This window comes from Ambystoma mexicanum, chromosome 4p, assembly GCF_040938575.1.
Source record: "Ambystoma mexicanum isolate Mex_15411 chromosome 4p, UKY_AmexF1_1, whole genome shotgun sequence".
NCBI lineage: Eukaryota > Metazoa > Chordata > Amphibia > Caudata > Ambystomatidae > Ambystoma > Ambystoma mexicanum.
In genome coordinates, this window is record NC_090927.1 from 61,354,782 (window position 1) to 61,379,496 (window position 24,715).

Genomic DNA, 24,715 nt, shown 5'->3' on the forward strand with positions numbered 1-24,715 from the left:
GAACCAGTCAGAAAGTTTGGTAAGTTTGGTAAAGTTTGTTTAGGACAAACCTGTGAAAATGGTGGCCTTTCATTCATTAACCGAACATGTGTACCAATGGCTGGGTCTTGCAAAAGCACAAAATGTGTATTTTGAAGCAAAAATATTTGACAAGTAATACTTATCCTCTGTCACTCAGCGACTATCAGGGAGGTGGAGCCCAACCACGATCAGTCGTCTTCCTGACCCGTTCAACTTGATAGAAGAGCCTGGGTTATTCCTTAACCCAGTCCTCCTCACTCGAGGGAGGTCTTCTCTCGATACACTCCACTGCTGTAGTCACAGATGACCAGACAGAGGGGTTGATCAAGCGAAAGAGTGGGTAGCAACACTGCTAATGACCCAAGCTGCAAGGAAGGAAAGAAGGAACAAGTTATTGGCAACCAACAGTAAGACAGAATGAAACTTTTGGTGTGTTTATTAACCTGATGGGACTTGATAGAGAGAATCAAGAACAGCACTAATGACCAGATGTGCTGTTCCTTAATGCCTAAAGTTTAAGATAGGAATAATCAATACCCTGCATTTGGAGTCCCTATCATGTGCTGAAAAGACAGACCCAAACAAAAACTTCCTTACCAAGTGGCACAATGTCAGCGGAGTTGAGTATCCAGGTGTCCAGGAAGAGGGAGGAGGGGAAGAGAGACAACAACGGGCGAACATAATAAACAGGAAGGTTAGTATAGGAAGCTAACCTGGTCGGAACGAGGGTCGCTCTAGGGTCAGGTTGGTGCACTACATAACTGCAGGGTGTCCCAAGTGCACGTACAAAACAAGGAAGTCTACTGAGGTTTTCGGGAACCACAGATAAGTAAGAACACACAGGTAAGCAGGTATGAGTTACCAAGGGCTATGAGCAAGAGAAGAGGCTAATCACACTGTGCGGAAAGGAAGTACCTGAACGAACGCTGGAGGATCCGCACATACTGCTGCACCGCAAGAGACGTGTAGAGCTGCCAGCCACACACAGCTGAACGGTAGCGGTGAAGCCAGAAATTGGATTGGTGAGCAGGCTGGAATTCGACAGGAATGAGATCAAGAAAATGCGGTAAAGTAACGCTACTGTAGAACAGAGTCAATCAGAAGCACCCGGAAATGAGTCAGAATGTTATTTAAGGTTCCTTGTTGCGTATCACAGCTGACATGGTCACATGATCGGCTTGCGCGGTGCGGCATCTACCAAGGCGTGTGACGGCTGCAGCCCATCGCCAGGGCAACCGCTAATGCCGCAGAAACGGGGCTGCCACATGACGATGTGATGACAGAGGCCTTCGAGGAGGGGGGGGCGGTGAGGGCGAGATCGGGGACTAGCTCCCCTGTTCACAACATCCTCCTACGCATGGTTTCATATAGCATGTTAGGGATTTACAACCTTCTGATAGACACTGGCTCTAGATCATTTTGGCTTGAAGGTGTGTCTTAACATTACGAATGACACCAGTTTCTTATCTTATCTATACTTGTAAAGCGCATCGTTCGCCCGAAGGCATCATGCTGGACGATGCATAGATCCAACACTTTTATAGGTCTTTGTGGCAGAAAGTGTAAGCTGCAGGCTTTGTGCCTCAGCTGCCCATGTAAAATGTGAACATTATCCTCTCTCAGAGGCTAACAGCTGAAGACATAATAGCAATTTTATTCACGTGATTTTATATATTTATTTATTTTGCTTTATCTATGGTATTTGAAAGAGCCTGAACCGTGGCCCAAAATGCTCAGAAGGCACTATACAGTTACATATTAGAAGTCATTACAATGATTAGGAAATATAAGAGATCGAGACGGTCCGGAAGAACAACATGGAAGATACTGGTTACTTATTTTCAGAACATAAACATTTTTGAACCATGCAGAAATGCCAGTAACGAGGGTCAATCCTAGAGTTAAGGGGATTCCAAAAGCAGGGAGCCACAAGAGAAAATGCCTGCTTCTGGTTTGTGCGCTGTATAGCCTTGGGATTAATCAAACCAAGCGGATACAACTGCATGAGACTCAAGATCCAACCAGTAGCTGCCGTTTTGTGGTTAAGGACAAACAATGCTTTCTAGGTTAAACATCCCAGTATAAAATGATTCTGGATTCCAGGAACAACCAATGAAGGTAGGACAAAACATGGTAGATTTGGTCAAACTTTTGTGGCCTTGTTACTAGTGGGTCAGCTGAGTGAAAGGCAGATGTGAGGGGAACTCCTGAAAGGTGTTCTTCTCAATTTACAATCTCTGTAATTCCTGGGAGGAGTGTGTTTGGTCACATAGCCCCTCCCCCAAATGAGTCATGCCTTCAAAGCATTCTCAGAATGTCTTCCTGAGGTGAAAGGCAGTGAAGGGAAGTTCAAGGTCTGTCTATATCTGGCGATGATAGCATGTAGTCTGAAAAACAAACCTTGAAACTGTGAGTCGAAAATGTGTGTACTGGAGGTGAACAAATATCCTTCCGTAGCTGGGTTTTTCGATTAGAACCTGTTGAATGTGCTCAAATGCCATCCTATCTTCTGAATAGTTCATTCCTGTCCGGGGAGATGGAGTGGAGGGGGGGGCCCCCTTACGTGTGCACCCCTGCACCTACAGTTGGAATATATGGTGTGTTTAACTGTGCACTTCACCCAATACAATGAAATGTGTGAGTTTAGAAAGGAGTAAAGACCACGCCAAATTAAAAGTAACACAACAGAGAATCTATTATACTAATCTCGTCAGCATCGGTTGCAACCCACAATATTCTTTGGTAATCCCTCTATGACGAGGGATTACAGCTGCTCTTTGTAATAAACAATTTGTATTGACCTTTTTGCATAGCATCCAAATGTATAACATTATTAAAAGGTAATACGGGAAGTACGCAGAGCCGACGGGTACTTAAAGCCAATCCCACCAAACGCCCGTGAACCCTCTTCACCAGCCCAGAAAACCACACCCTTTCCCTTTGGACACCAAAATCAACACCCTTCGGTAGGCTGAGACGCTCCTCCCCTCTTCCACAATGGGCCTTGAAATTAACCAGATTCCTCCCTGTCCCCCAACCATTTTCCCCAAACATTCCATGTTTTTGAAGACATCCCCTGTTCTTGTTGACCAGCCTCTCCATCTCCATACACCCATCCATGGTGGACTCCCACTCTGGTAGGGAGGTGGGATCCTCAGAGACCCATTCTCTAGTGATGCCTCTCTTGGCTACGGCAAAAGGCATATCGACCAGTTTCCTATCCCATCTCGATGGGGATGCCTCCCCCCCACAACCCCAGCACATAGATCCTGGGATCTGCCATGATCGCTTCACCCAACACGGCACCCATTCTGGACAACACTCCCACCCAGATGCTCCAAATCCTGTGGCATTCCCAGAACGTATGCACAAATGTTCCCTCTGCCACTTTACATTTGGGACAGGTGTCACTTACCCTCCTATCCATCAAATACAGGTATCTGGGGGTGTAATAAACCTGTGTAATGCATCGTCCTAAGTTTGACACTAATGGCTAGTTCATTTGTCTGGCCCAGCACACTTTCTCATTACCTCTGTTCCACCCGGCCCCCAATTCCCTCTCAACATACCTGCAGTGACTCCATGGACTTGCTGGTAACTCCAGTTAACCACCTGTATAAACTAGAGGTCTGTTTTACCATGAGTTTCTCAGTGGAAACTTTACTCAGAAGCGGTGTCTCCTGAGGGAGGACAAACTCCCCTCAAACTGCCTACGTAGTGCATCCCATAGCTGCAGATAGTGGAAAAACAGGTACTGACCCAGGCCAGACCCAGCCCGTAATTCTATAGAAGATTGGATCTATATTTTCGCTGGCAAACATGCAGCTGCCCCTATGGGAGTAATGATTAGAACTGAGGACAGAAAACCCTCCTATGACAAGGTGATAGAGACGCCAAGAGGAATCTCAGAGCTGAGCTGCGCTATGCCAAGAAAACAATTGCCCCTCTGGAGACATACTACGCAAATGTGAGCAGTATTAAGAATAGATACAGAGCAGTCGTCAAAGCCAAAAGAAGGGCTGAGAGAAACACATCCTGGCAAAGATTAGCGCAGACGATCTGTGAAGGAAAGGCCTGCAGTATCTCGCCACTTTTAGGCGAGGCATGAGGTCCCTTAGTAAATCCAATTGGGCCGGCAGAATGGATTACATTTCTGGAAAATCGGAACGCCCAGTGAGATACGGAGGACTCAATACCATTGAGAAGTGCCCCACTAATGCCACCCATTGATGTATCCTATGAAGTTATATTGAATAAGATTAAAGAGCTAAAATCTTCTCGAGCTCCAGGACCCAATGGTTTGGCCAATATTGTCATCAAATGCCAACCTGAGTTCTGGGCCAGTTTATTGGTTATCTTATTCAAGAAGAATCTAATCGTAGGCAAAATGCCCCGATCCTGGCAAACGGTGGTTCTCATCCCCATAGTTAAAAAGGGAAATCAGTTACATACCAACAATTATAGGGTGCTATCAATTTTAGACACAACGGGAAGTCATTTGCCTCATTGATACTAAAAGAGTTACAGCTATGGGTGGAGCATTCAGGTCTTTTATGCAAATTCCAAAGTGGGTTTAGACAGGGTAATTCCACCGCCCATAATATCATGGCAGTGGACCTATTACGCACTAGAGTGCGGAAAGGGGGGCAGTCACCCTTATATGCCCTAAATATAGATTTTAAGGCTGCGTTCGACTCAATCCCTAGAGGTCATCTGTGGTTGAAACTGAAGGCCATGGGCTGTCCTGAAGGCTTGCTGTACTATCTCAGATTGCATCTGGACACCTCAGTAAAACTAAAATTGGACCAGGAAGGTCGCACAACAGGAAAAGTTCTTCAAAATAGGGGGGTAAAGCAAGGGGTGTCACGGCCCCACTAATTTACAACTTATATGTGCATGACATACCAGCAGCAATAACTGCAGTTAAAAATTGTCCCCCTAAAATTGGCAAGGCCGCTTGCCCTGTTTTAGCTTATGCTGACGACCTGGTAAATTCCGATCATACCATTAGTGGGATACGACGTTCTGCCACAGTCCGTTGGGAATATGCAGAAATAAATTGTCTCAGTATCAACCTGGAAAAGGTTATGAGGTATACTAGCAGGAAAACGGCATGAGTGCAGCTCATGGTAGGCAAAGTGAACATCCTATATGCCCCTCAATATCGATACCTGGGAATCGATTTCAAACTCATTAGTGATTATGCAATATGCAAACAAACACGTGCCATTAGAGCGGCGCAATTGACTCCTCTGTTTTGCTTTTTTACCATCAAGCAGGGAGGCTTTACACTATGGGATACTCGATAATTATACATGCAAGTTTTTTCCCCGATGATAACCTACGGACTTGGAGCGTTACTTGATTTTGATCTGAAATGGCTCCAGGTAATTGAAGGGAAATGTTGCCATTGTATCCTTGGTTTACCCCCTTGCATACCAATGCCACTTATAAGCCTACAGCTAGGGTTGATTTCCTTAAAAGTCATTGGGTCTCATTATGAGGCAGGCAGCCACGGAATTAATGGTGCCGGTAAGGGACCGGCACCATTCATTCCGGGCCGCACTATTACGAGGTCTGCAGCGAGTCCCGCTCTGGAACGCCTGGTCAGACCAGGCGTCCTTAGCGGGACCCGCTAGCAGACCAGGATGCTAACAACGAGCCCGTCATTAACAGGCCCGTTCTTAGCACCTTCCCCATTCACATTGAGCCCTATGGGGGCTCAAATGGGAATGGGGATGTACCGGGTCCGGGTCCCGAGAGTTGGGAATTTTGGCAGTTTGTGCAGTATAGAATGGATAATTTTAAGAAGCCCCAGAGTTACCTGAATTTATGTCCATCTATAAGACTCAGACGCTTCATCCTACAACTTAGATTGGAGCAGCTTCCAAACATGACAGTCACAGAGAAAAGATAAGATTGCTGTGGAATTACGATCCTGCCGATTGTGTAAAGAGCAAGAATTGTTGGAGACAGCCAAACATCTCCTGACTGAATGCCACGAAATGGCTAGTACAATGAACCACTCCCTTGGCATGTATGTGCATAATTATGACTCCATCGGGGAGAGTTCATTTTGGCTTCACTGTACCAACTCCAATAGTATGCGTTTGTTGACTGCTCTATACAATATCTGGCTGAAGATTGAAGTTATACTGAAATCCCTTCATTTGCTCCCACTGGATTCAAGGATTAAATTCAAAACCCTCTGCATTGTCCACAAGGCTTTCTGGGGCATGGGTCTGAAATACTTTCAGCTATCCCTCTGCAAATACCTCCCCTCTCAAATTCTTCGCTCCTCTACCTCTAACTCCTTCAGGCTCAGTCGATTTTCAAAGAAACGAGCTGGGGGTAGATCTCTGTCTTCGGCAGGGGCCTCCCTCTAAAACAGCCTCCCCGCCACTCTAAAACTGGAAGAGAACCATCTCCGGTTCCGGAAGCACCTCAATGCCTTCCTCTTTTCTTCTGCCTTCGCTCACCCTCTCCCCTGCTGATCTGTTCTCTCTTGGCACCGTGCACCTGGCTACCCTCTGTCCTCCGGGTCCAGGTACCTGCTCACCCTGTCACCCTCCCGCACTGCCTCCGGGCCACCCCTTGCACTGGGGTCTGTATCTGTACCCATACAGCCCCCCTTTTTCTTCCTGCACTTATCAGACCTACCCTGTCTGCTGCCTTAAACCTAGCACTTGCCAATTGCTGGCTTCACTACCACTGTTTGTTTCCTTTATTAATTTATTTATTATTTATCTGTTTCTCCTTTGCTTTGCACTTTCAACTTCTCCCCCCTTCCACGCACTTTTCCACTCCCCCTCTCCCATGCACTTGCGCGTTCTCAATGTCACTGGGCCTAGTAAGATCGTTGTTCTGTTCTCCCCTGATCGCCTCCCTTGCCTTATCGCGCTATGAAACAGTTGTGTACGAGCGCGCTAGAAATAAAATATCAATATCAAAGCCGTTTTCCCTTAGATATGTATTAAATGCATGAATTCTCCAATGTAGGCCGATGGGTGTGAGGTCTAAAAAGACCATATCATCTGCAAAAAGTATCCAGGGTACTAACGTGTCATTTATCTTTGGAGGGAAAGCAATTACCTCTTTCTGTGCGACTGCCAAATTGACAATGTACAAACAGAATAGGAACGGGGCCAAGGTATAGCCTTGCTTCAACCCACAGCAAGTAGATATTTTTTGTGACATAAGGCCTTTGCCAGAGAGCCTAATCCACACTGAAGTATTTATGTATAGCACCTCTATAGCCTCTACCAAATCTTCTGGGCAATTCCATGCTCTTAATTGAGCCCTTATGACTCCATCGAACGCTTGTTCGAGATCAAGAAATGCCAGATACAAGCAAGCATTTGTGTCCAGGGCTTTCTCTTTCAAGAAATGTATCCTGAAGAGATTTAAAGGGGTATCCAACCCCCTGACAAACCCAGTTTGTCTTGGATCTAAAATACCACTTTCCTCTGCCTAATTTTTTAAATCTCTCAGCAAAACCGTTGCAAACAATTTTCCGATGGAATCAAGGAGGGCGACAGGGCGGTAGTTTTTCGGGACAACCCTAGCTCCCTTCTTGAAGATTGCCATGATGTTTGCTTACCTTCAGGATAATGATACCCTCTTATTTGACATAATCTGGGCAAAGAGAACTGGCAGAAATGTACTCCATTGGTTTAGATTTTTCTTCAGTTCCTGGTTGGATATCCCATCATTATTTCAGCATCTAGATCGTCAAATGCAAATCTGCAATTTGGAAGATGTTTCTAGTTTTCCTTCCCTCCAACCTGGATCTGCAAACAAGTTTGTATAATAAGCTACCCACTCTGACTCAGAGACCATGCCACTAATGAGGCTCGATCTAAGCATCATCGTAGTTAATTAGGTCTCAAAGATTTCTGGTGTTCTTCGCACAGATCACCCTTAGCATGCTCTTGGAGTCATTCTGGGCCCGAATACTCCTCGTCCCAATGCACCCGTTTCTGTACTGCAGTTTGGCCATTCTTATTCTCTCGTGTCTATTAGACTTATCTCTCTCTTTATTTATTCTTCGGATGGACGCCCTGAATAATTTCCTCGTCTTCACCAGGGATTGATCATACAAGTGTTTTGAGCCACCGCTTCTATGCCCCTTTCCCTCTCCCTGTACCCCCTCTTCATGGAGGATTCCTTGATATTCCACCAGGGAGGGATCGGCTAGAGCTGAGTCCCTCTATCGACTTAGCAGCCAAATTACATCCTGTTTTAATTTAAGTCGGTTTCCACACGTTTCTAATTCCACCTCTCCATTTTATTTATTTCCTCCTCCCCTTCATTGTCTCTAATTGAAATCGCAAACATGTCATTGTCACTCCATTCCTGAGGCATGATCTTAAAGGTCTCTACTTTTTCTCTAAGATTTCCGGAGACAAAGCAAAATTCGATGCAGGAGCTCTGCTCACTGCGTATCCATGTACACCTCCCTGTTATGTCCCCCACCGTTTGTCAATTCAACATAAACATATTTCTTTCATTGCACTCATCCAGTCTTTTTCCTTTGCATTCCATTCATTCTTACACAAGGGATTACCCTTTTTACTTAATAATTTGATGTTTAGGTCTCCACAAATTAGAAATTTAACATCCTCCCTCTCCCACATCATTTCATCTATTTCCTTTCCAATACTTTTCCTTATTCATGTTCATCTGCCAGTAAACATTAATCAAAATCAACGGGCTAAGCCATGACCTTTATTTTTGTTCTAGTAACATGACTTGCATTTGACATTCATAATAGTCCAACCTGAATCAACTTTCACTAAGGTGAGGAGACCCGAGTACGGTCGGCTGGTTATCCCTTTTAGTGCAGCATTTAAAAATGCAGCATATCCATCGCACACAGGCTTAGTCCTCAACCAGGTTTCCCAGAAACATAATATGTTAAAATCTTCAAATTTGGGGATTCTTTCTATGAACAAGGACCGAAACCCTTCAGTAATTGCCCCCCCCCTTTGGGGGATCTATTTCCCCAGACCACCCGACAATGCGCTAGATATCCAAAACCAAGAGTCATCTATCCCAATTTGCCCCTTTTTTCCATTCTTTTGACATCCACCCTGTTATTCTGATTGTCAATTGTAAATTTCAAGGATTTCAGATTTTCCCTCCTGGGCAACACATTTGTTGTTCCGGCAGCACTTTGATTATTCTGTGGGGATGACTGAATGACTTCCTTCTTTGCCGTTAATTCCCAATGGCAGGAATTTGTCTTTCGAAGATAAGATTAGGTCCCTCTTGGCTTGTGCAACCAGATGGAGGATAACCCAATCCGTTCTTTTATCCAAGACAAACTCCACAACACTAATGTCTCTCGTGGTAATCTGATGCTTTGGGACAATACAATTTAATAAGCAAAGATAATTGCTTCTATTTAGAACTTGTGAGTCCACACTTAGTTCTTTCAACATATAGTTTAAAGGTAGCTCCGTGGGGACTCCTAGTTCTTTCCTTTTTTTCACCATAATTAATCTTCTCCCTGGGAAATTTTGAGTTTTCCCCCAACCATGATCTCATCGCCCGTTCACCTTCTCTTACTTCATTTATATCCAGTCCTTTTCTCTTATCCTCCATTGTTCTGAAGGGGGTTTTCTCTTTCGGGGACAACAAGCCTTTCTGATTGTCCTTAGGATTCGTATTATTCTTTTGAAGTGGTTTTATCATTTCTTCTAGTTGGTTTTCAATTTTTGCCCACACCGAATTACTAATGTCTTTCCACCTTGCCTCATCCTCCTCTCTTTCCATCTCTTCTATGAGATCAGTGAGGTCATCTCCTCATCATCCACCTCCTCTTCTTCCATCTGTGCATCTTCCACCACCACCAGTACTTCCTAGCTCACTTAGGCTCTGGTTTATTATCATTAGCTGGAGGAGAGTGCATGTTTCTTAAAAATGCTCTTGAGCCATTGGACTTCCTCTTTATATTTGATGACATATCCTTTGTTTTCTTCATATTTTGCCTAGATTTCTTATTTATAGCAGTTACCATAGATTGTCTGGTTTTATCATTAATTTCCTTTGACATTTGGAACATGGAAAAAACATTTCCTTACTTTGGCGACTTCGGCGAACTTTCTTTTTGGGGTGTCGCCTTTGTCAAATCTTTTGGGTCCGAACTCTCAAGATCCATTGTTTGAAACTCACTATTCGTATTTTTTTGACTCTGGCTCATTTTAATTGGGGCCCTCATCCACTCACCATCTAACAATAGAGCCTCCATCATAGAAGATTTTTCCGTAGTCTCCCTCTGTGCTCAGTCGCAGAGACGATTTTGCAAGTTTTTCGAGGTCTTAGTCTCTTTGTCCATTCTCTCCTCCATCCTAGTTGGCAACATCTCTAGAGTCATCAATTTATTCAAAACTCCCATAATTACAGTAGATTTTTTCCTGTAGAGTAGTTATTATGGCCTCATAGAGCTTAGAAAATGGCAAAAGGGACATTGTGATGGAGGCCATCATGAGTTGTTGAAGGGGGCCCCATTCCTCAGATCCCAATGGAGGATTTCCCTTCTGGTTTTTCCGTACACATCCACAACATTGATGGGACACACTTGATCCTGGTGTAGACGAGCCTTGTGATGATGAAATATTATTTTGCTTCAAAACTGAATCCCCTTCATGATAACCCACCGGGCTACCCATCTGTCCCATTTCTTGTGGGAACACCTTGTCAAAATCAGTTTCTGATACATCCATTGGGGTCTGAGACAAGCCTTTCCATGGCAAGCACTACTTACCCTCCTTTTTTTCTCCCTGCTGGGGAGCCTCCATTTTTCCCCACTTCCATTAAATTTTCCTTCCCTCAGCCTATGGTTTTTGGTTTCATCCGTTTCCATTTTCGCTCTCAAATCAGCTTGCCTTAGGTATTCATCCAGAATACGTACCCGTTCCAACACACTAGTAAGACTCAAGCGTTTTTGATATGCTATTTTATTTGTAAGATCAGCTGCCAAATCGGCATTTTGCCCTGCTTCAAATGATCTGGGCTCATCAGCTGATAGTAGTGTCCACCAGCTGGGGTGTATCCTGGATCTCTCCATTATTCCATCTAATTTAATTTCTTTTCCTGTGTTACGTTTCTCCCATGCTCCATGTTATTGGGGTTTCCATTACTCCAATCGAGGTTCAGGCCATCCACTTCAACCATATTTCCATCACTTACAAGCATCAGTACACCAGTTCCATCCTTTATTTCCATATCAGTTATAGTCCGAGGGCTTTCTCCTTCCGTGAATTGGAGCCCCCCATAGTTCCTTTTACCCTCCATTTCCGCCATAATTCATGCTACTTTGTCCTTTTTCTTAAACACATGTATGCCTTTCAATCCTGCCCTTTCCTCCTTATTTACAACCTCAAGGTGTAAATCCTCCACTTTGTCTGTTTCCATCTCAATATATGATGTATCATTTTAAGTGTCCTCCGTCAGATTTTTGGTCTCATTGCCTTTGCGCCCACTGCCTCCCAGCTTTGCCTGCAGATGGGTCCCTGTGCCTGAATGGTTGGATGAGTTCGACATTTTTCCTCGTGCTCCAACCGCACTCCTGTGAACTCCTGCAAACTCCACCTTTACTACGGCAGCGCTATAAGCAGTGCTATAGGCCACTCAAGCTAGGACTCATGCTCACCTTTGCACTATTCAACAGTTTTGCACACTCTTAGATTTATAACTCCCAGCTCCTTACTCAGTGTGGGCTTCCCGGATTTAAAGAAGCTGGGGGTCGCGTAGCTTCTGAAAAGAGCTCGCCTTGCTAACAAAATGTTGGTAAATGCTGGTAAATATTGGGATATTGGGAGGATAGTAGGGTGAGTGAAGGGGTTATGGGGGAGGGGTTGCCTTGCTTATAATCAGCGTCTTTTGATCGCACAACTAGAGAATTAGAACACTAGAGCACGGCACAGCGCAAATCCAACAGCGCAAATGCTACTGAGTCCCCTCTGCTCACCTCCAAAAGCCTCCAAAAGCTTTTCCCAACAAGAGTCCCAAACGGCAGCAGAACGTCGGGCTCCCTGGTAGCAGGGCTCGTGGTCCGGTCAGTTCAGTCAAAGGAATTTCTCACCTTCCTTCACTCGCTCGCACACTCTCCTCAACGTGTTAGAGGAAAGGACATTTCTGGAACGGGAACCAACGAGTCAAGCCGCACTGCCACAGCATCTCGAGAAACACTGAAAACAAACGCACACAGCCGCTTCCAACTCGAATAGTGACAATGTATACTTCTGCTAAATCTGCATCGCTGTTCAAGAGATGCTGAAAACTCATGCGTTAATATATTCTCTATATTCATGAATAACTGTGGCTGTCACACTGGAACTGTGCATACAAAACAAATTAAGGTTCAACATGTGTCAAAAATATGATTCTGCTAACTGGAGATCATGGCATGTGTTAGAGATTCCTTTTAAAATCACAAAAGTCAAGTGGAAGGGTATTGTCAAGTGTTCTGAATGGTGTGCTTATGAATGAAATAAATGAATTATCATTTCAATCAGAGTCTTTCCGATGTTTTATTTCCTTTCCAAACCACTGTCGGATTACTGTGTATTAGTTTGAATAAAACGTGTGTTCTGTTCAGCCCAGTATATTTGCTGACTTAAAGTTGACTAAGTTCTACCTCATAGTAAATTAGCCCCCTCCTTTTTGAGTATTTTCCAGGGGATTCTTATAATAAAATAACTTAAAATTTCAATAGGTCAAAGTTTGCAGTGGCCTCAAAAGAAAATGCTTCTATTAAAAGTGGCAACTTTTAAACTCTGCTTAGCAATAAGGCTGACCAGCTATTCGGCTAATGCAGGAGAACGAAGCAAGCCTGTCAACTCATTTCAAATCAGTCATTCCCTGAACCCATAACACAGGCTAATTATACGAGTCATGGGCTGAAGAATGAGATGTGTTTCATAGGGCAAATGCAGTGCATGATTCAAATATGACATTATACATAGAAACACATTTGGCTCATAACTCTGGAAGCATACCAGTTGCAAAGATGGGACTTGATGTGTTTCAAATGTGTGTGTCAATTCTTTAATTTGACATCAAATTTGAATTCCCCATAACATTATTAAACATTATTAAAATGATTAATATTCATAACATTTTGAATGAATGTGCTATGCATTAATGTTGCATAAGAAAGGCGTGTCTGTGATGTCAGATTACAGAAATCTATGTATCATTGAGGTGAAACATTGCTACTGTGACTTATGGAATAAAAACTAATTTGCAGTCAAGGGTATTAAGAGCAGATTGGGCCCCCACTTATTTTCTCATCTCGGATATAGAAATATGTACATCCAATGAAGATTGGGTGTGTGTATTCAATAGGCATCTCTGAACATGAGACAGCCAATGGAAATATTGGGACAATTGCATAGTATGACATAATTATGGCATGAGCATGGGAATATTTTACACTTTAAAGAGTGGGAGCCCACAGGGGATAGGATTATGACTCTGGAAATGCTGTAGGAAGGAAAGATACCTGGATTGGATAGGATGGGTGGATTAATGAGGGAGCCCAACTTAAGGGCTGCATAAGGGAGGATTCCTGTTCCAAGATGATGAGTCCTGTCCATAAGGGAACCTGATGAAGTTCTAACTTCATGGAAGCAGGCAAAGAGGGGTCTGCTGACCGAAAGTACCCTGGGCACACCAAAGGGCTTCTAATGGCACTGCACATTTAAACACTAATCCAAAGTAAGTATGAGAGTTCCAAAATAAAGTGATATCTTCTCGCTAGCCACCATTTTTATTGCTAGTATTAAGACCCAGAAAGGGGGGGTAGTTTCAGAAGATGATATCAAAATACATTGATAAAATGGGAACTGTCCAGCGTATTCTTTCAGCCTTTAGAATTAAGTGAGATATCATTTCAGTCAAAAAGATATGTATGAGCTCTGTGCACAGTGATACAGGTTGCATTTTATGCAGTCTTTGTAAAATATAATAGCATTACATTGAACCCAAAGTGTTTTCACAGAAATAGTTACAATTAAGCTGTGATATGAATACACCCGTGCCACAGCCTAATGCAGATCTGCTTGATAATGTGTGTTCTGTGAAGGCAAAAGCTACTCATTAAGGAATGGGAAATGAGAGCAAGTTTAAGTGTATCATTTCTGCTCTCATAAAAATGATCCAAACGTAAATCCCATATACCCCTGATTTTGGAAACCTCACAGTGGCACTCTATTAGGAAGGTGAGAGGTGAGAGGGAAGGAACACTTTTAACAAAATCTTTGTGTGTTGTGAACCGATAATAGTGCTTCCTTAGTCAAAACCCCCAGAATGTTGATGCACTTTACTAAAAGCTTACTCAAAACTGCACATATATAGTAGTAGTTTATTATGTTAATGGACATGTGTGTGTGAGAAATAGTGAGATCCAAGCAGGCAGGTTATTTTCTTTTTTGGTGGACAAGCTGCCTGTGATTGAATATGGAAGGAATTCTTAGTCCGGCAACATTTTCAAATCCATTAGGATCCTTGTATGTACATGAAGAATTGGGAAAGTCTTCTTTTGCTCATAAATCTTTCACATTCCAATCCAATAAAAGATGTGCATGGGTTGGTGAATACAAATCCCGACACACTTTCTAATACTTTCTCTTCCCTTGTATCTAAGGCATGTATAGAGATGTTCAGCTCTCCACCATGATGAAACACCTTCCATTGATCTGCACTGTGGTTTAACAGTATTGTATTATGTCACATCCAACCAAGAATGCACATGGGTTTACTGTGAGTCTGTCCTCATTTTCCTACAGATGAGAAGAAGATGCTCAGTGGAGATGAAGAATGGAAGCGCAGGGACAGAGTTCCTACTGCTGGGACTATCTGAGGACCCGCACGTGAAGATCGTTCTCTTTGTGTTATTCATATTTACATACCTGCTCACTATTATTGGGAATGGTTTTCTGGTTACAGCCTGTGTCAATGAGCCACGCCTTCATACTCCTATGTACTTCTTTCTTGGGAACCTGTCCTTCTTGGACATCTGCTTCTCAACAGTATTTGCACCTGGCTTGTTGGCCCAACAGCTATCGTGGAGGAGAATCAGCTCAGATGTACATTTCCCTGCTCCTGGGTATCACAGAATGTGTACTCTTAGCAGTCATGGCATACGATCGTTATGTAGCCATCTTGTTTCCCTTGCGTTATAGTGTCATTATGAGCAGGTCTTGTTGTGTTACAATGGCAGTCTGCTGCTGGGTGAGTGGCATTGTGATGGCCCTCATGGACACGGTTTTCACATTACGGTTGCCTTTGTGTGGGCACAGAATTGTCAACCATTTCTTTTGTGAGGCCACTGCTCTTTTAAAGATGGCGTGCAGAGACACATTTGTCACAGAGATGGTGGTTTTTGTTGCAGGGATCTTTGCGCTGCTAATCCCCAGTATTTTGACTGTTGTCTCCTACGCACGCATCATCACCACCATCCTGGGAATCCGCTCTTCTGAAGGCCGGCACAAAGCCTTCTCAACATGTGCCTCGCACCTGATTGTTGTCACCATATTCTATGGCACCGCCATTTTCATGTACATGAAGCCAACATCTGCAGACTCTGCAAATCAGGATAAAATAATTTCACTCTTTTATACCGTGACTCCACCGTTGCTGAACCCCATGATCTACAGTCTCAGGAACAAAGAGGTGAAAATAGCCCTGCTAAAAGTTGCACAGCGAAACAGATTTCATTGAAGGTGATCTTTGTGTTCAACAGTTTATGTTAAATTGACTTGGTCAGAACTGCAGAAAAACGTCTTGACCCTGAAGCACTGAGGAACAAACAAAACACTACAATTAAACACTGCATTAAAATTGAACATTTACACTTTGGGCCCGATTCTTGGAATTATTTGTGCAGTAAATAGGGCCTTTGCGTGCCAAACTGCATGCAAAATTCCATTTGTCGATTCATGGAACGGACTGAGCGTCACTTTTTCGTACTTTGTGGGTACCTCGCGCAGGCTCGGCACGTCTCTGCGAGCAGCCGAGTACCTTGCACGAGACACGACGCAGAGCATGGATTGCACAGAGGGCAGGGATAGTGGTGTAACTCGTAAAATGAGAAAGGACAAAGGAAAATGTGGGCGTTACGAGGAATGCCCACAGGCAGTCCATTGCATACCCTCTATTGTGTGGAAAGATACATATTCATGGATCTGACCGCGCAGCCTTTCGGGGGAAATGGCCATGCAAAGCCCTCATTCTAACCGTCACCCGAAGGCAGGCGCACAGACACTTGCACACAGGTAAAATCAGGTGTCAGATGTAGGGGTGCGTGTACTCAGCTGGGGTTCCGATCTAACTTAGGGTTGCGCGTGTGCAGTGTAGCAGGATGCCGGAATGGTTTACGGGGGTTAGCACGAAGATTTTCCAAGTTTTACTGGATTTATGAAAATTATATGCATGTTGTCAGGGTTCTGGTAACAGTTACGGGGACCCAGCGCCGGGTCCAGAGTGGCAGGCCTGCTTGCAGGGGAATCACACATACTGTTGAAAGGGCACATATATTTGCGCCCAGGGAGCACGCAAAGGTAGCTGTTTTTGCTTCGCGTGGCAAAGGAGGTCGGGCCGCGACTTCTTATACAGTTAATTTGCGCAAACAATTCCATGAATATACGGAGTGTGCAGAAATACCTATGTGCGTACGCGAGTGCAGAGTCATTCTCGGTGCGCAGACATTGCGGGTTCTCTGCGCACTATTCCATGAATGGGGCCGTGGGTCTTCTTGTTTGTCAATGAAGGGAAGCTATGATATGGGGATGTACATTGAGGGAGACCATGAACAGAAGGTTAGTAATTTAATAAGATAACCAATTGTATCTCACACTTCGTACAGTATCAACATTTCCTATAAAATAGGGTACTTGAAGTTTTTTAAAAAGTTACCAAAGTTACAAAATACAATGGGCCTCATTATGTCTGTGGCGGTAAGGCAACAACGGTGCCGGTAGTGCTACCTGTGCCGTTGTTACCATGCTGCCACATTACGAGTTCTGATCGCGGGTGACGCTCTGCACGCCTGGTCAGACTAGGCATGCAGAACGGCACCCGCGAGCAGAACAGGATGGTAGCAACGGTACCGTTATGAACGGTACCGATGCTACTATCCTCCCCATTCCCATTGAGCCCTATGGGGGCTCAAATGGGAATGGGGACGTACCGGCTCCGGGTCCCGCGCAAGGGAAATTACCGGGCCCGCAAAGGTCGGAATGGCCTGGTTATTCCCCTTTTGCTGGACCCGGTGCCAGACCCGAGTTTGGGGGTAGCCATGCCCTTATTAAGGGCATGGCTACCTCCAAACTTGTAATGAGGCCCAATGTCTCATTACAACTTTACCGGTGTGGAAATAATATACTGGTATAACTGTATACCAGCAAAGTACAGGTTTGCCAGTGGGGTGGAGGAATTGAATTGCTGCCCTACTGGCAAAAATAGCCAGTATTACCAGCACCCGTATTACCGATGCTGGAGTCCAAGGGGAGTCCATAGAATGGGGATTTATCACCGTTACCGGCAGTCGTAATCTGGCGGTAATTCCGCTGGACTGAGTGGCGGTAACGGTGTTACCATTTGCCAGTATCCTGGTGGCAAAGTTTTAATGAGGCCCAATGTCCTTTCCATTATGATATCTGAGCCTATAATATGATCTGTACCAGAGTGCTTAAACTGCCCTGTGTTAAGTATAAGCGCTACAGTTAATCTTTGGAATCTAGACTACACTGCACAAGGCAAGGTGTAGTCCTGTGCTGGTAATTGATAAAGTATGTCTTTACTTTATGGTGCCCCCCAAGGTTCTGTGCTGGGCCCCTATCATTCTCTATCTACACTATTCCTCTTCATCACTTAATAAGCATTTCCATCTTTCCTGTCACTCTTATGTGGATGACCTCCAGGTCTTCCAGATCTTTTCTCTTTTTCCCCTTCTCTCTTTTTCCCCTTCTGTGTCTCCTTCCACTCTCCTTCTCTGTCTCCTCTATCTCCTCTTGCCTTCAGGCAATTCAGTCATCAATGTCATCTCGCGCTCTTTTCCTTAACTCATCTTTTGTTATAATTAGTATTATTATTATTAATATTATTAACTTCGGGAAGAAACAGAGTGCTTTACAATCCTAGGGGGAAGAACACAGTGAGGGAAGGTGCACGGAGCTAACAGGAGCGGGCGAGGGTGGACAATTGGCAGCAATGGACCTACAAGCAACCAGCGGGAGGAGACAGTGGTGAGCACATCACTGAGTCTCAGGTAAGGTGGGGAGTGCAGGGTGTGTGGACCTAGGTGTTCCATTCCTTGAAGGAGGATGTTCTTGAGCTATTTCCTGAACTGTAGAAGTGATGGAGCAAGTCTGATGTTGACGGTGAGGAGGTTCCAGTGTCTTAGAGGGTAGACAGAGAAGGCCTGCCTTCTGGTTATTTCCAACCTGCACCATCGTTATTCAAGTCTGCACATTTCCTTACTTCTGGTGGATCGCACATCTCTGGAGATGCTGAGTTTCTAAATGTATCCGTAATTGAGCTCCACTTTTTCCCCCCTTCTTCTCCTGCTCCCCAATTCCTTGTCTCTTCTATCTTCTTTCCCATTCCCCACTCTCCGCTACTGCCTTCAGTCTGGGTATTATCTTTGAATCTACACTTACAGTCTGTCATCATATTTCTTTCACTGCCCGCACCTCTTGTTTCCATCTTTTAGATGCGCCCCCTTCTTTCCTATCAAGCAACTAAACTCATTATTTCCTTCACTATCTTTTCCCGCCTAGTTTATTGCTTCACCCTTCTAGTAGGACTTCCTCCCGCACACCTTGGCTCCCCAGTTCTACCTCAACTCAAAATGTTCCCTGACCTTCAAGTTCACTGGGGGCTTTTGCCATCTCTTGTCCATAGACTACATCAGGTGGGTGACACTTTGGACATTCTGGTGAAGATATGATATGATATGGCATTTATAATGCGCCTATACACAAGTTTTTCAAGGTGCAATGAGGCAAGGGAGGGGAAACAGAGGGAAGACAGACAACAATCTTACTAGGCCAGGTGACATTGAGATCATGCAAGTGCAAGGGAAGGGGAGAGAGAAAGTGCGGTGGGAAGGGGGAGGGGGCAGTGCAGTACATAGGATCAACAGTAATAAATAAATAGAATAAGTAAAACAAAAGGTGAAAGTGCGGCCAGCTTGTGGCAAGTGCAGGGGTAAGTGCAGACATCAAGTGTCAAGAGCTGGTGGGGGCTGTGGGGGTACAGAAACAGAAGATGGTTCTCCTCAAGTTTCAGGGAGGCAGGGAAGCGGTTCCAGAGGGAGGCCCCAGCCAAAGAAAGAGATCTAACACCAACTTGTTGCTTGGAGAAGCGACTGACCCTGAGGGAGTTGGAGGTGGATGAGCAAAGAGCTCATGAAGGAAGATATTTAGGAAGAGAGAGTTGAAGATATTGAGGCCCCAGGCCCCAGAAGGCCTTGTGGACAATGCAGAGGGTTTTGAACGCAATCCTCGCAGCCACTGGGAGCCAGTGCAGGGATTTCAGTCCTAGAGAGATACGATCCCCGGACTTGAGGCCAAGGACAAGTCTCGCAGTCCTGTTTTGGATGAGTTGCAGAGGGCGGAGAGAAGAAGCAGGCAGATTTAGAAAGAGGCTGTTGCAGTAGTCCAGCCTAGAGAGAACCTGTGGAGACAGTGAGCTTGTGGGGGAAGGGAGTGCCTGCTCTTACAGGAGCAGAAGGATGGTAATGTTGGAGCCATTAACCTTCACCCCTGTTCCTCCCAACTCTCCTCTCCTTTGCCTCTGAAACCGGTTGCAGCTTTCAGCCAGCCCACATACCCCGCCCACCTTTCCCTCTTTGAACCTTGACACCAGTGGCAGTTGTAAACTGCCTCCCTGTACTTTACCCACCTGCGCACCACTTGTCTACCCACACCAGTGGCAGCCATCCACCTGTCCTGTGTAATTTACCCACCACTTCGCCCCCTGGCTTCCAACACCAGCAGCAGGTCCACTGGCAGCCATCAGCCCTTCACCTCCTTCAGTTGCATTGTACAAGCAGCTCTTTGCTTTTACGCTTTAAAATACTGTGCTGCACTTGTGCTCTTGCTCATTCAGTAAAACATTTGCCAACAAACCGCTCTCATACATAATACGCTAGTCTACTGTATTGCTTGAATGATGAGTGCAATATAAAAACAGAGTACAATAACATAATGGTATGACCATTGAAAGAGGTGCATACTGTGCATTTACATGTTGGTTACCACATTAGTTTAGTTTAGCTTTAGTTGTATTATTTATATAGCACCAGGCTAGCCCATAGGCATCAGGCAAAGATATTTCTCCAATTCATTGCCTTTTAGCAGATACGGCAGCCCTAATTCACACATTTCATTTGTAGTAAATGTGGCTGACAACTACTATACACATTGATGGATATCAACTAGACCAATGGTTGACCAAAAAGAGGCTTAGAGTGCATCCCCATGGTGGTCTCATTGGAGCTAGGCAGGGCTTGCAGTGTAGGGGAATGTTTCCTAAGGATGGTAGCGGTAGAAGTCACACTTAGTTCTGGAAATGAGCCAAAGTGCATGTTGGTATTAAATGTTTATGACCCTCCAGGAGGGACCCTAATGGATGTGATCTGTGTGTATATCGATCTCACCCTGACAAAAAGGCTGGTTACCTACAATCATGAAATGCCAATATTGGGGGGTGATTTGAATACAAGATGTACAGATGGTGCTTTGTGACCTACCTTTGTGTAGGTTAGGGAGAAAAGTGTGATGCTCCAGAAATCTATCAATCAGCAAGATAAACTATGGGTGGAGTACCTAAGAGACTGGGAAATGGTGTAACTAAATGGGCGGACTACAGAAGACTGTCCAGGGAAATGCACATGGAGAAGTGGAACTAATCAGGCAACTTTAGATCATTCATTTGGTAGTAATGACTTACTAGATTTGGTCACAGAACTGGCTATTACCCCCAAATGATTTTAGTGATCATTCAGTTTTAACACTTACCTTAGAGACTGACCAAAAATTGATGTTGGTTGCCAACATTGAGAATGTAAAGTCAAACTATGTTGTCAATAGGATAAATTGGTTGAGCGGAAATATAAGCAAAGCAACTATTATAGTGTCTCATGCTACTCCATTTAGATTCTCAATGCTAGTAGGTTTAACAGTGAATGAGATAGAGAACTGGTTCAAAATATAGTGGCAAAAGGGGCTTTTTGAAAGAATAACTTCATAGCCATGGGTATTAAAACCAATGTGAAACTATTTGATAAGGAAATAAGAGTTGCAAAGCGCTTAATGTGGAAAGAGATAAGGAACATCAGAAAGGCATCGCTTATCTTGAGCAGTAAGATTGTTAAAAGAAAATCAAAATAAAAAAAAGTTAAGAACAGATATCACAATTGGTTAAGAAGGTGGAAATTATCCAAAATGCCCAATGGCAGAAGATGCTATCAGTTTTGAAAAGTTGAAACACTCGTTCTATTTGGCAACTACTGGGGAAGGCTAAAGGATTAAAAGCCAGTCTTATTGTAAATCCTTTTGGTGGGGAGGATTGGAAGAGATGCATAATTGTGAACATGAACATACCTGCACCTGTTATACCGATTGATTATAAAAGTCCCACTCGCTGGCCCATAAGTGTTGATCGAGATTGTATCAAATATGTCATTTATAAGTTAAAAAGCTAAAAGGTGCTGGGACCAAATGGGCTGGCGAACGTGGTCCTTAAGAAAGATCCTAAGCGGTGGGCCATCATTCTAGAAGTCCTTTATAATCAAACTGAATCCCCGCGTATCATCACAGATTCATGGCATTTATCACCAATTTATAAAACGGGGAGCAGACATTGCCTGCTAATTATAGTTTGCTGTTCATGTTAGATGCGACAGGCAAGATATTTGCAACACTTGTATTAAAAGCACTTCAAACGTGGACAGAAGCCAGGGATATCTTGGGCACTTTTCAGAGAGGTTTTCGGCCCAGTTCATCCACACCGCATCCTACAAGGTTGTTGGATAGAGTTCCTTTTGGAGGCTGGTAGGGGGTATGTCCTCTGAAGAACACCATACTTTGCACTGCAGTATAACCCCCGAGGCTTGGGGGGTTCATCTTTCTAATTTGAATGAAATCTCTGGGTCTTCGAGCGGTACTTTAAACCTGGGAACACAAGATATGGGGGTACTGTCTCTGCAAGTTCCAGATGTTAGTGTGAGCATGGGACAGGTAGTCGAGGCCATCGCAGTCCTGGGGGGCGGAAAGGTGTCTGGGCCTGACTGTATACCCGTAGATCTTTTTAAAAATAAAGGAGAAATTGGTGATGATGAACGTTTTTAATGCCGTGATTGCAACAGGTTTAGTTGTCAATACTTGGCCAGAGGCCATAACAGTGGCAATCTTTTAAAAGGGGGATAAAGATCAACTGGAAAATTATAGACCGATTTCAATGTTAGATGTGGTGGGGAAATTATATGACAAGGCAATTCTAGGACACTTCCAAGAATGTGTGGATTTTTCTGGAATAATCAACCCATTGCAGGCAGGTTTCAATCAGGGATGGGCACCATTGAGCAGACTCGAGTTACTCGTGAAAAAATACACATGCATAAATAATTGTAAGTTATATGCGGTTTTCGATTATTTAAAAACAGCTTTTGACTCTGTCCAAGTGATAAATTGTGGTTGGTTTTACATGGTAATAATATTCCATCTAGTTCAGTGTTAAATATCCAATATTTGTAGAATAAAGATAGTGCTTCTGTTAGATGGGGGAAGAGTGGTGAGAACACAGAAATTTGATGTCCAGCGCAGGGTTAGACAGGGTTGTGTGCTCGCTCCCCTTCTTTTTTCTATTTATATAAATAAGCTAATAGAAGTTTTGGTAATTAGTGGTATGGACCCACCCAGGGTTGGTATTCTTCGTTTTCCAGATCTTTTCTTTGTGAAGACTTGTGCTAATCTTGGCCTGGAAATTAATAAAAGCAAGCCGACAATATTAGTCGACAGAGGCAGAATGGCCAAACAAGTGACAGTGCGTGTAGAAATAGAAGGGGTCGCGCTAGAGCAGGTCGCATCATAGAACTATTTGGGATTGTGTTTTACAGAGAAAGGCACTTGGCGAGATCAAGTTTCTAAATCTACTACGACCCTGATTAAATATAGTGGGAGCATCAAGAGGTTCTATTGCATGCTTGGTAAAGGTGCTTTGATACCAGTTTTGAAACTGTATCCATCTGAGGTTATATCTGGAGCAGTTTATGGGGCAGCGATTTCGGGATGCGAAAATTCGACAAGTTTGGGAGTTACAGAAAATTCATTTTGAAGTCAATAATGTCACAACCGGCTAGTGCCCTGACCGCTACTTTGCATCTAGAACGTGATGAACGCCCTATAGAGTATGTCATAGCCTTGAAATCTGTATTTGTATGGTCCCATATCTGGTCAGCACACAGGGTGTATATGTTTAAAGAGTTGCTAGTTCACCTTTTGGCTCTAGAAGGAGGCACATTCCAAGTCTGTGCACAGTTCTGGGCCTCGAGCAATGCTGGTAGCGGCCTGTATGTAAAAGCTCAGAGAGTAAGGAAGTGAGCAAAGAAGCCTGCAGAATGCACTATAGGCAGGTCTCAGTGACAACTTGTGCAAGGCTTTCTAGTGGTCAGCTTTACTTGCAGGTAAAGGGCACATTTGGCTATGAGCATTATTTAGATGCTATCACTCCTTGTCTGGGGCACTCGTTATTAGTTGATCTGCAAGCAGGAACTCTGCGTGTAGCCTCTTTCACAAAAAGATGGAACAATTTAAACTGCTCCGTTTGTCAGTGTTGTGCATTATATGAATCTATCCTCCATTTTATGTTGTTTTGCCCTAGATATATTGATCTGAGGACAACGTATTTACTACCATTATGTAAACTAAAAGGTTTTAGGAGGATGTCAGAGGTTCTGGAATTCTGTAGAGGATGTGAAGGCCTGAGTATGTTTGCCAAATACATCCATAGAGCGTGGCTCAGAAGGAGGAATGTGTTGTGTAGTATTGGTGAGTCAACACAATACGTTTTGCACATTATACATCGGCTCCGCTTATTAGAATGTTTTCTAAAACTGATACTTGCTGTTTTTTATGGTTTTAGTAATCATAATCTTGTTAATCAATTGCTTCATTTTGGACTTGGATTGTAAATGTATTTTCAGTAAGGACATTTATTTTAACATGTTAGTACAGGCCTTCTCTAAGAATGGCTGTATGGAATTATACATACACGAGTTATTAGATTTTAGGAACTCGTTTTTTGGTTTAATTTTTGTAAGTAGTTTGTTTTAACTCTGTATGTACTATGCATGTACTATGCATGCATTATTTGCCCGTTTGCATTGATTGATACTGTCATTAAGTGTTGCTGCTTTCATGGTTTTACACTGCAATAAAGCTTGCGATGATCATGATGGATAGAGCAAACCCTGTCTTATATGTGACTTATGTTGACTATCGGGGGTGGCATTTGACCAAGTCAATCAGAACCGCTTGTGGAACAAATTGGAAAGAATGGGTTGTCCCGACGGGTTATTGCAAGCAATTAAGCTTTTGCATAGTGAAACTAAGGTGCAGATGTTTATTTATTGCACATTTGTATGGCGCCTATACACAGGTGTTTCCATGTGCCACAAGAC

General features: G+C 43.9%; 1 pseudogene; it reads left to right on the forward strand.

Annotated features, from left to right (window-relative positions):
• The first annotated feature begins 14,816 nt into the window (after positions 1 to 14,816).
• Positions 14,817 to 15,750, forward strand: LOC138452747 (olfactory receptor 2G3-like; annotated as a pseudogene).
• The last annotated feature ends 8,965 nt before the right edge of the window (positions 15,751 to 24,715 follow it).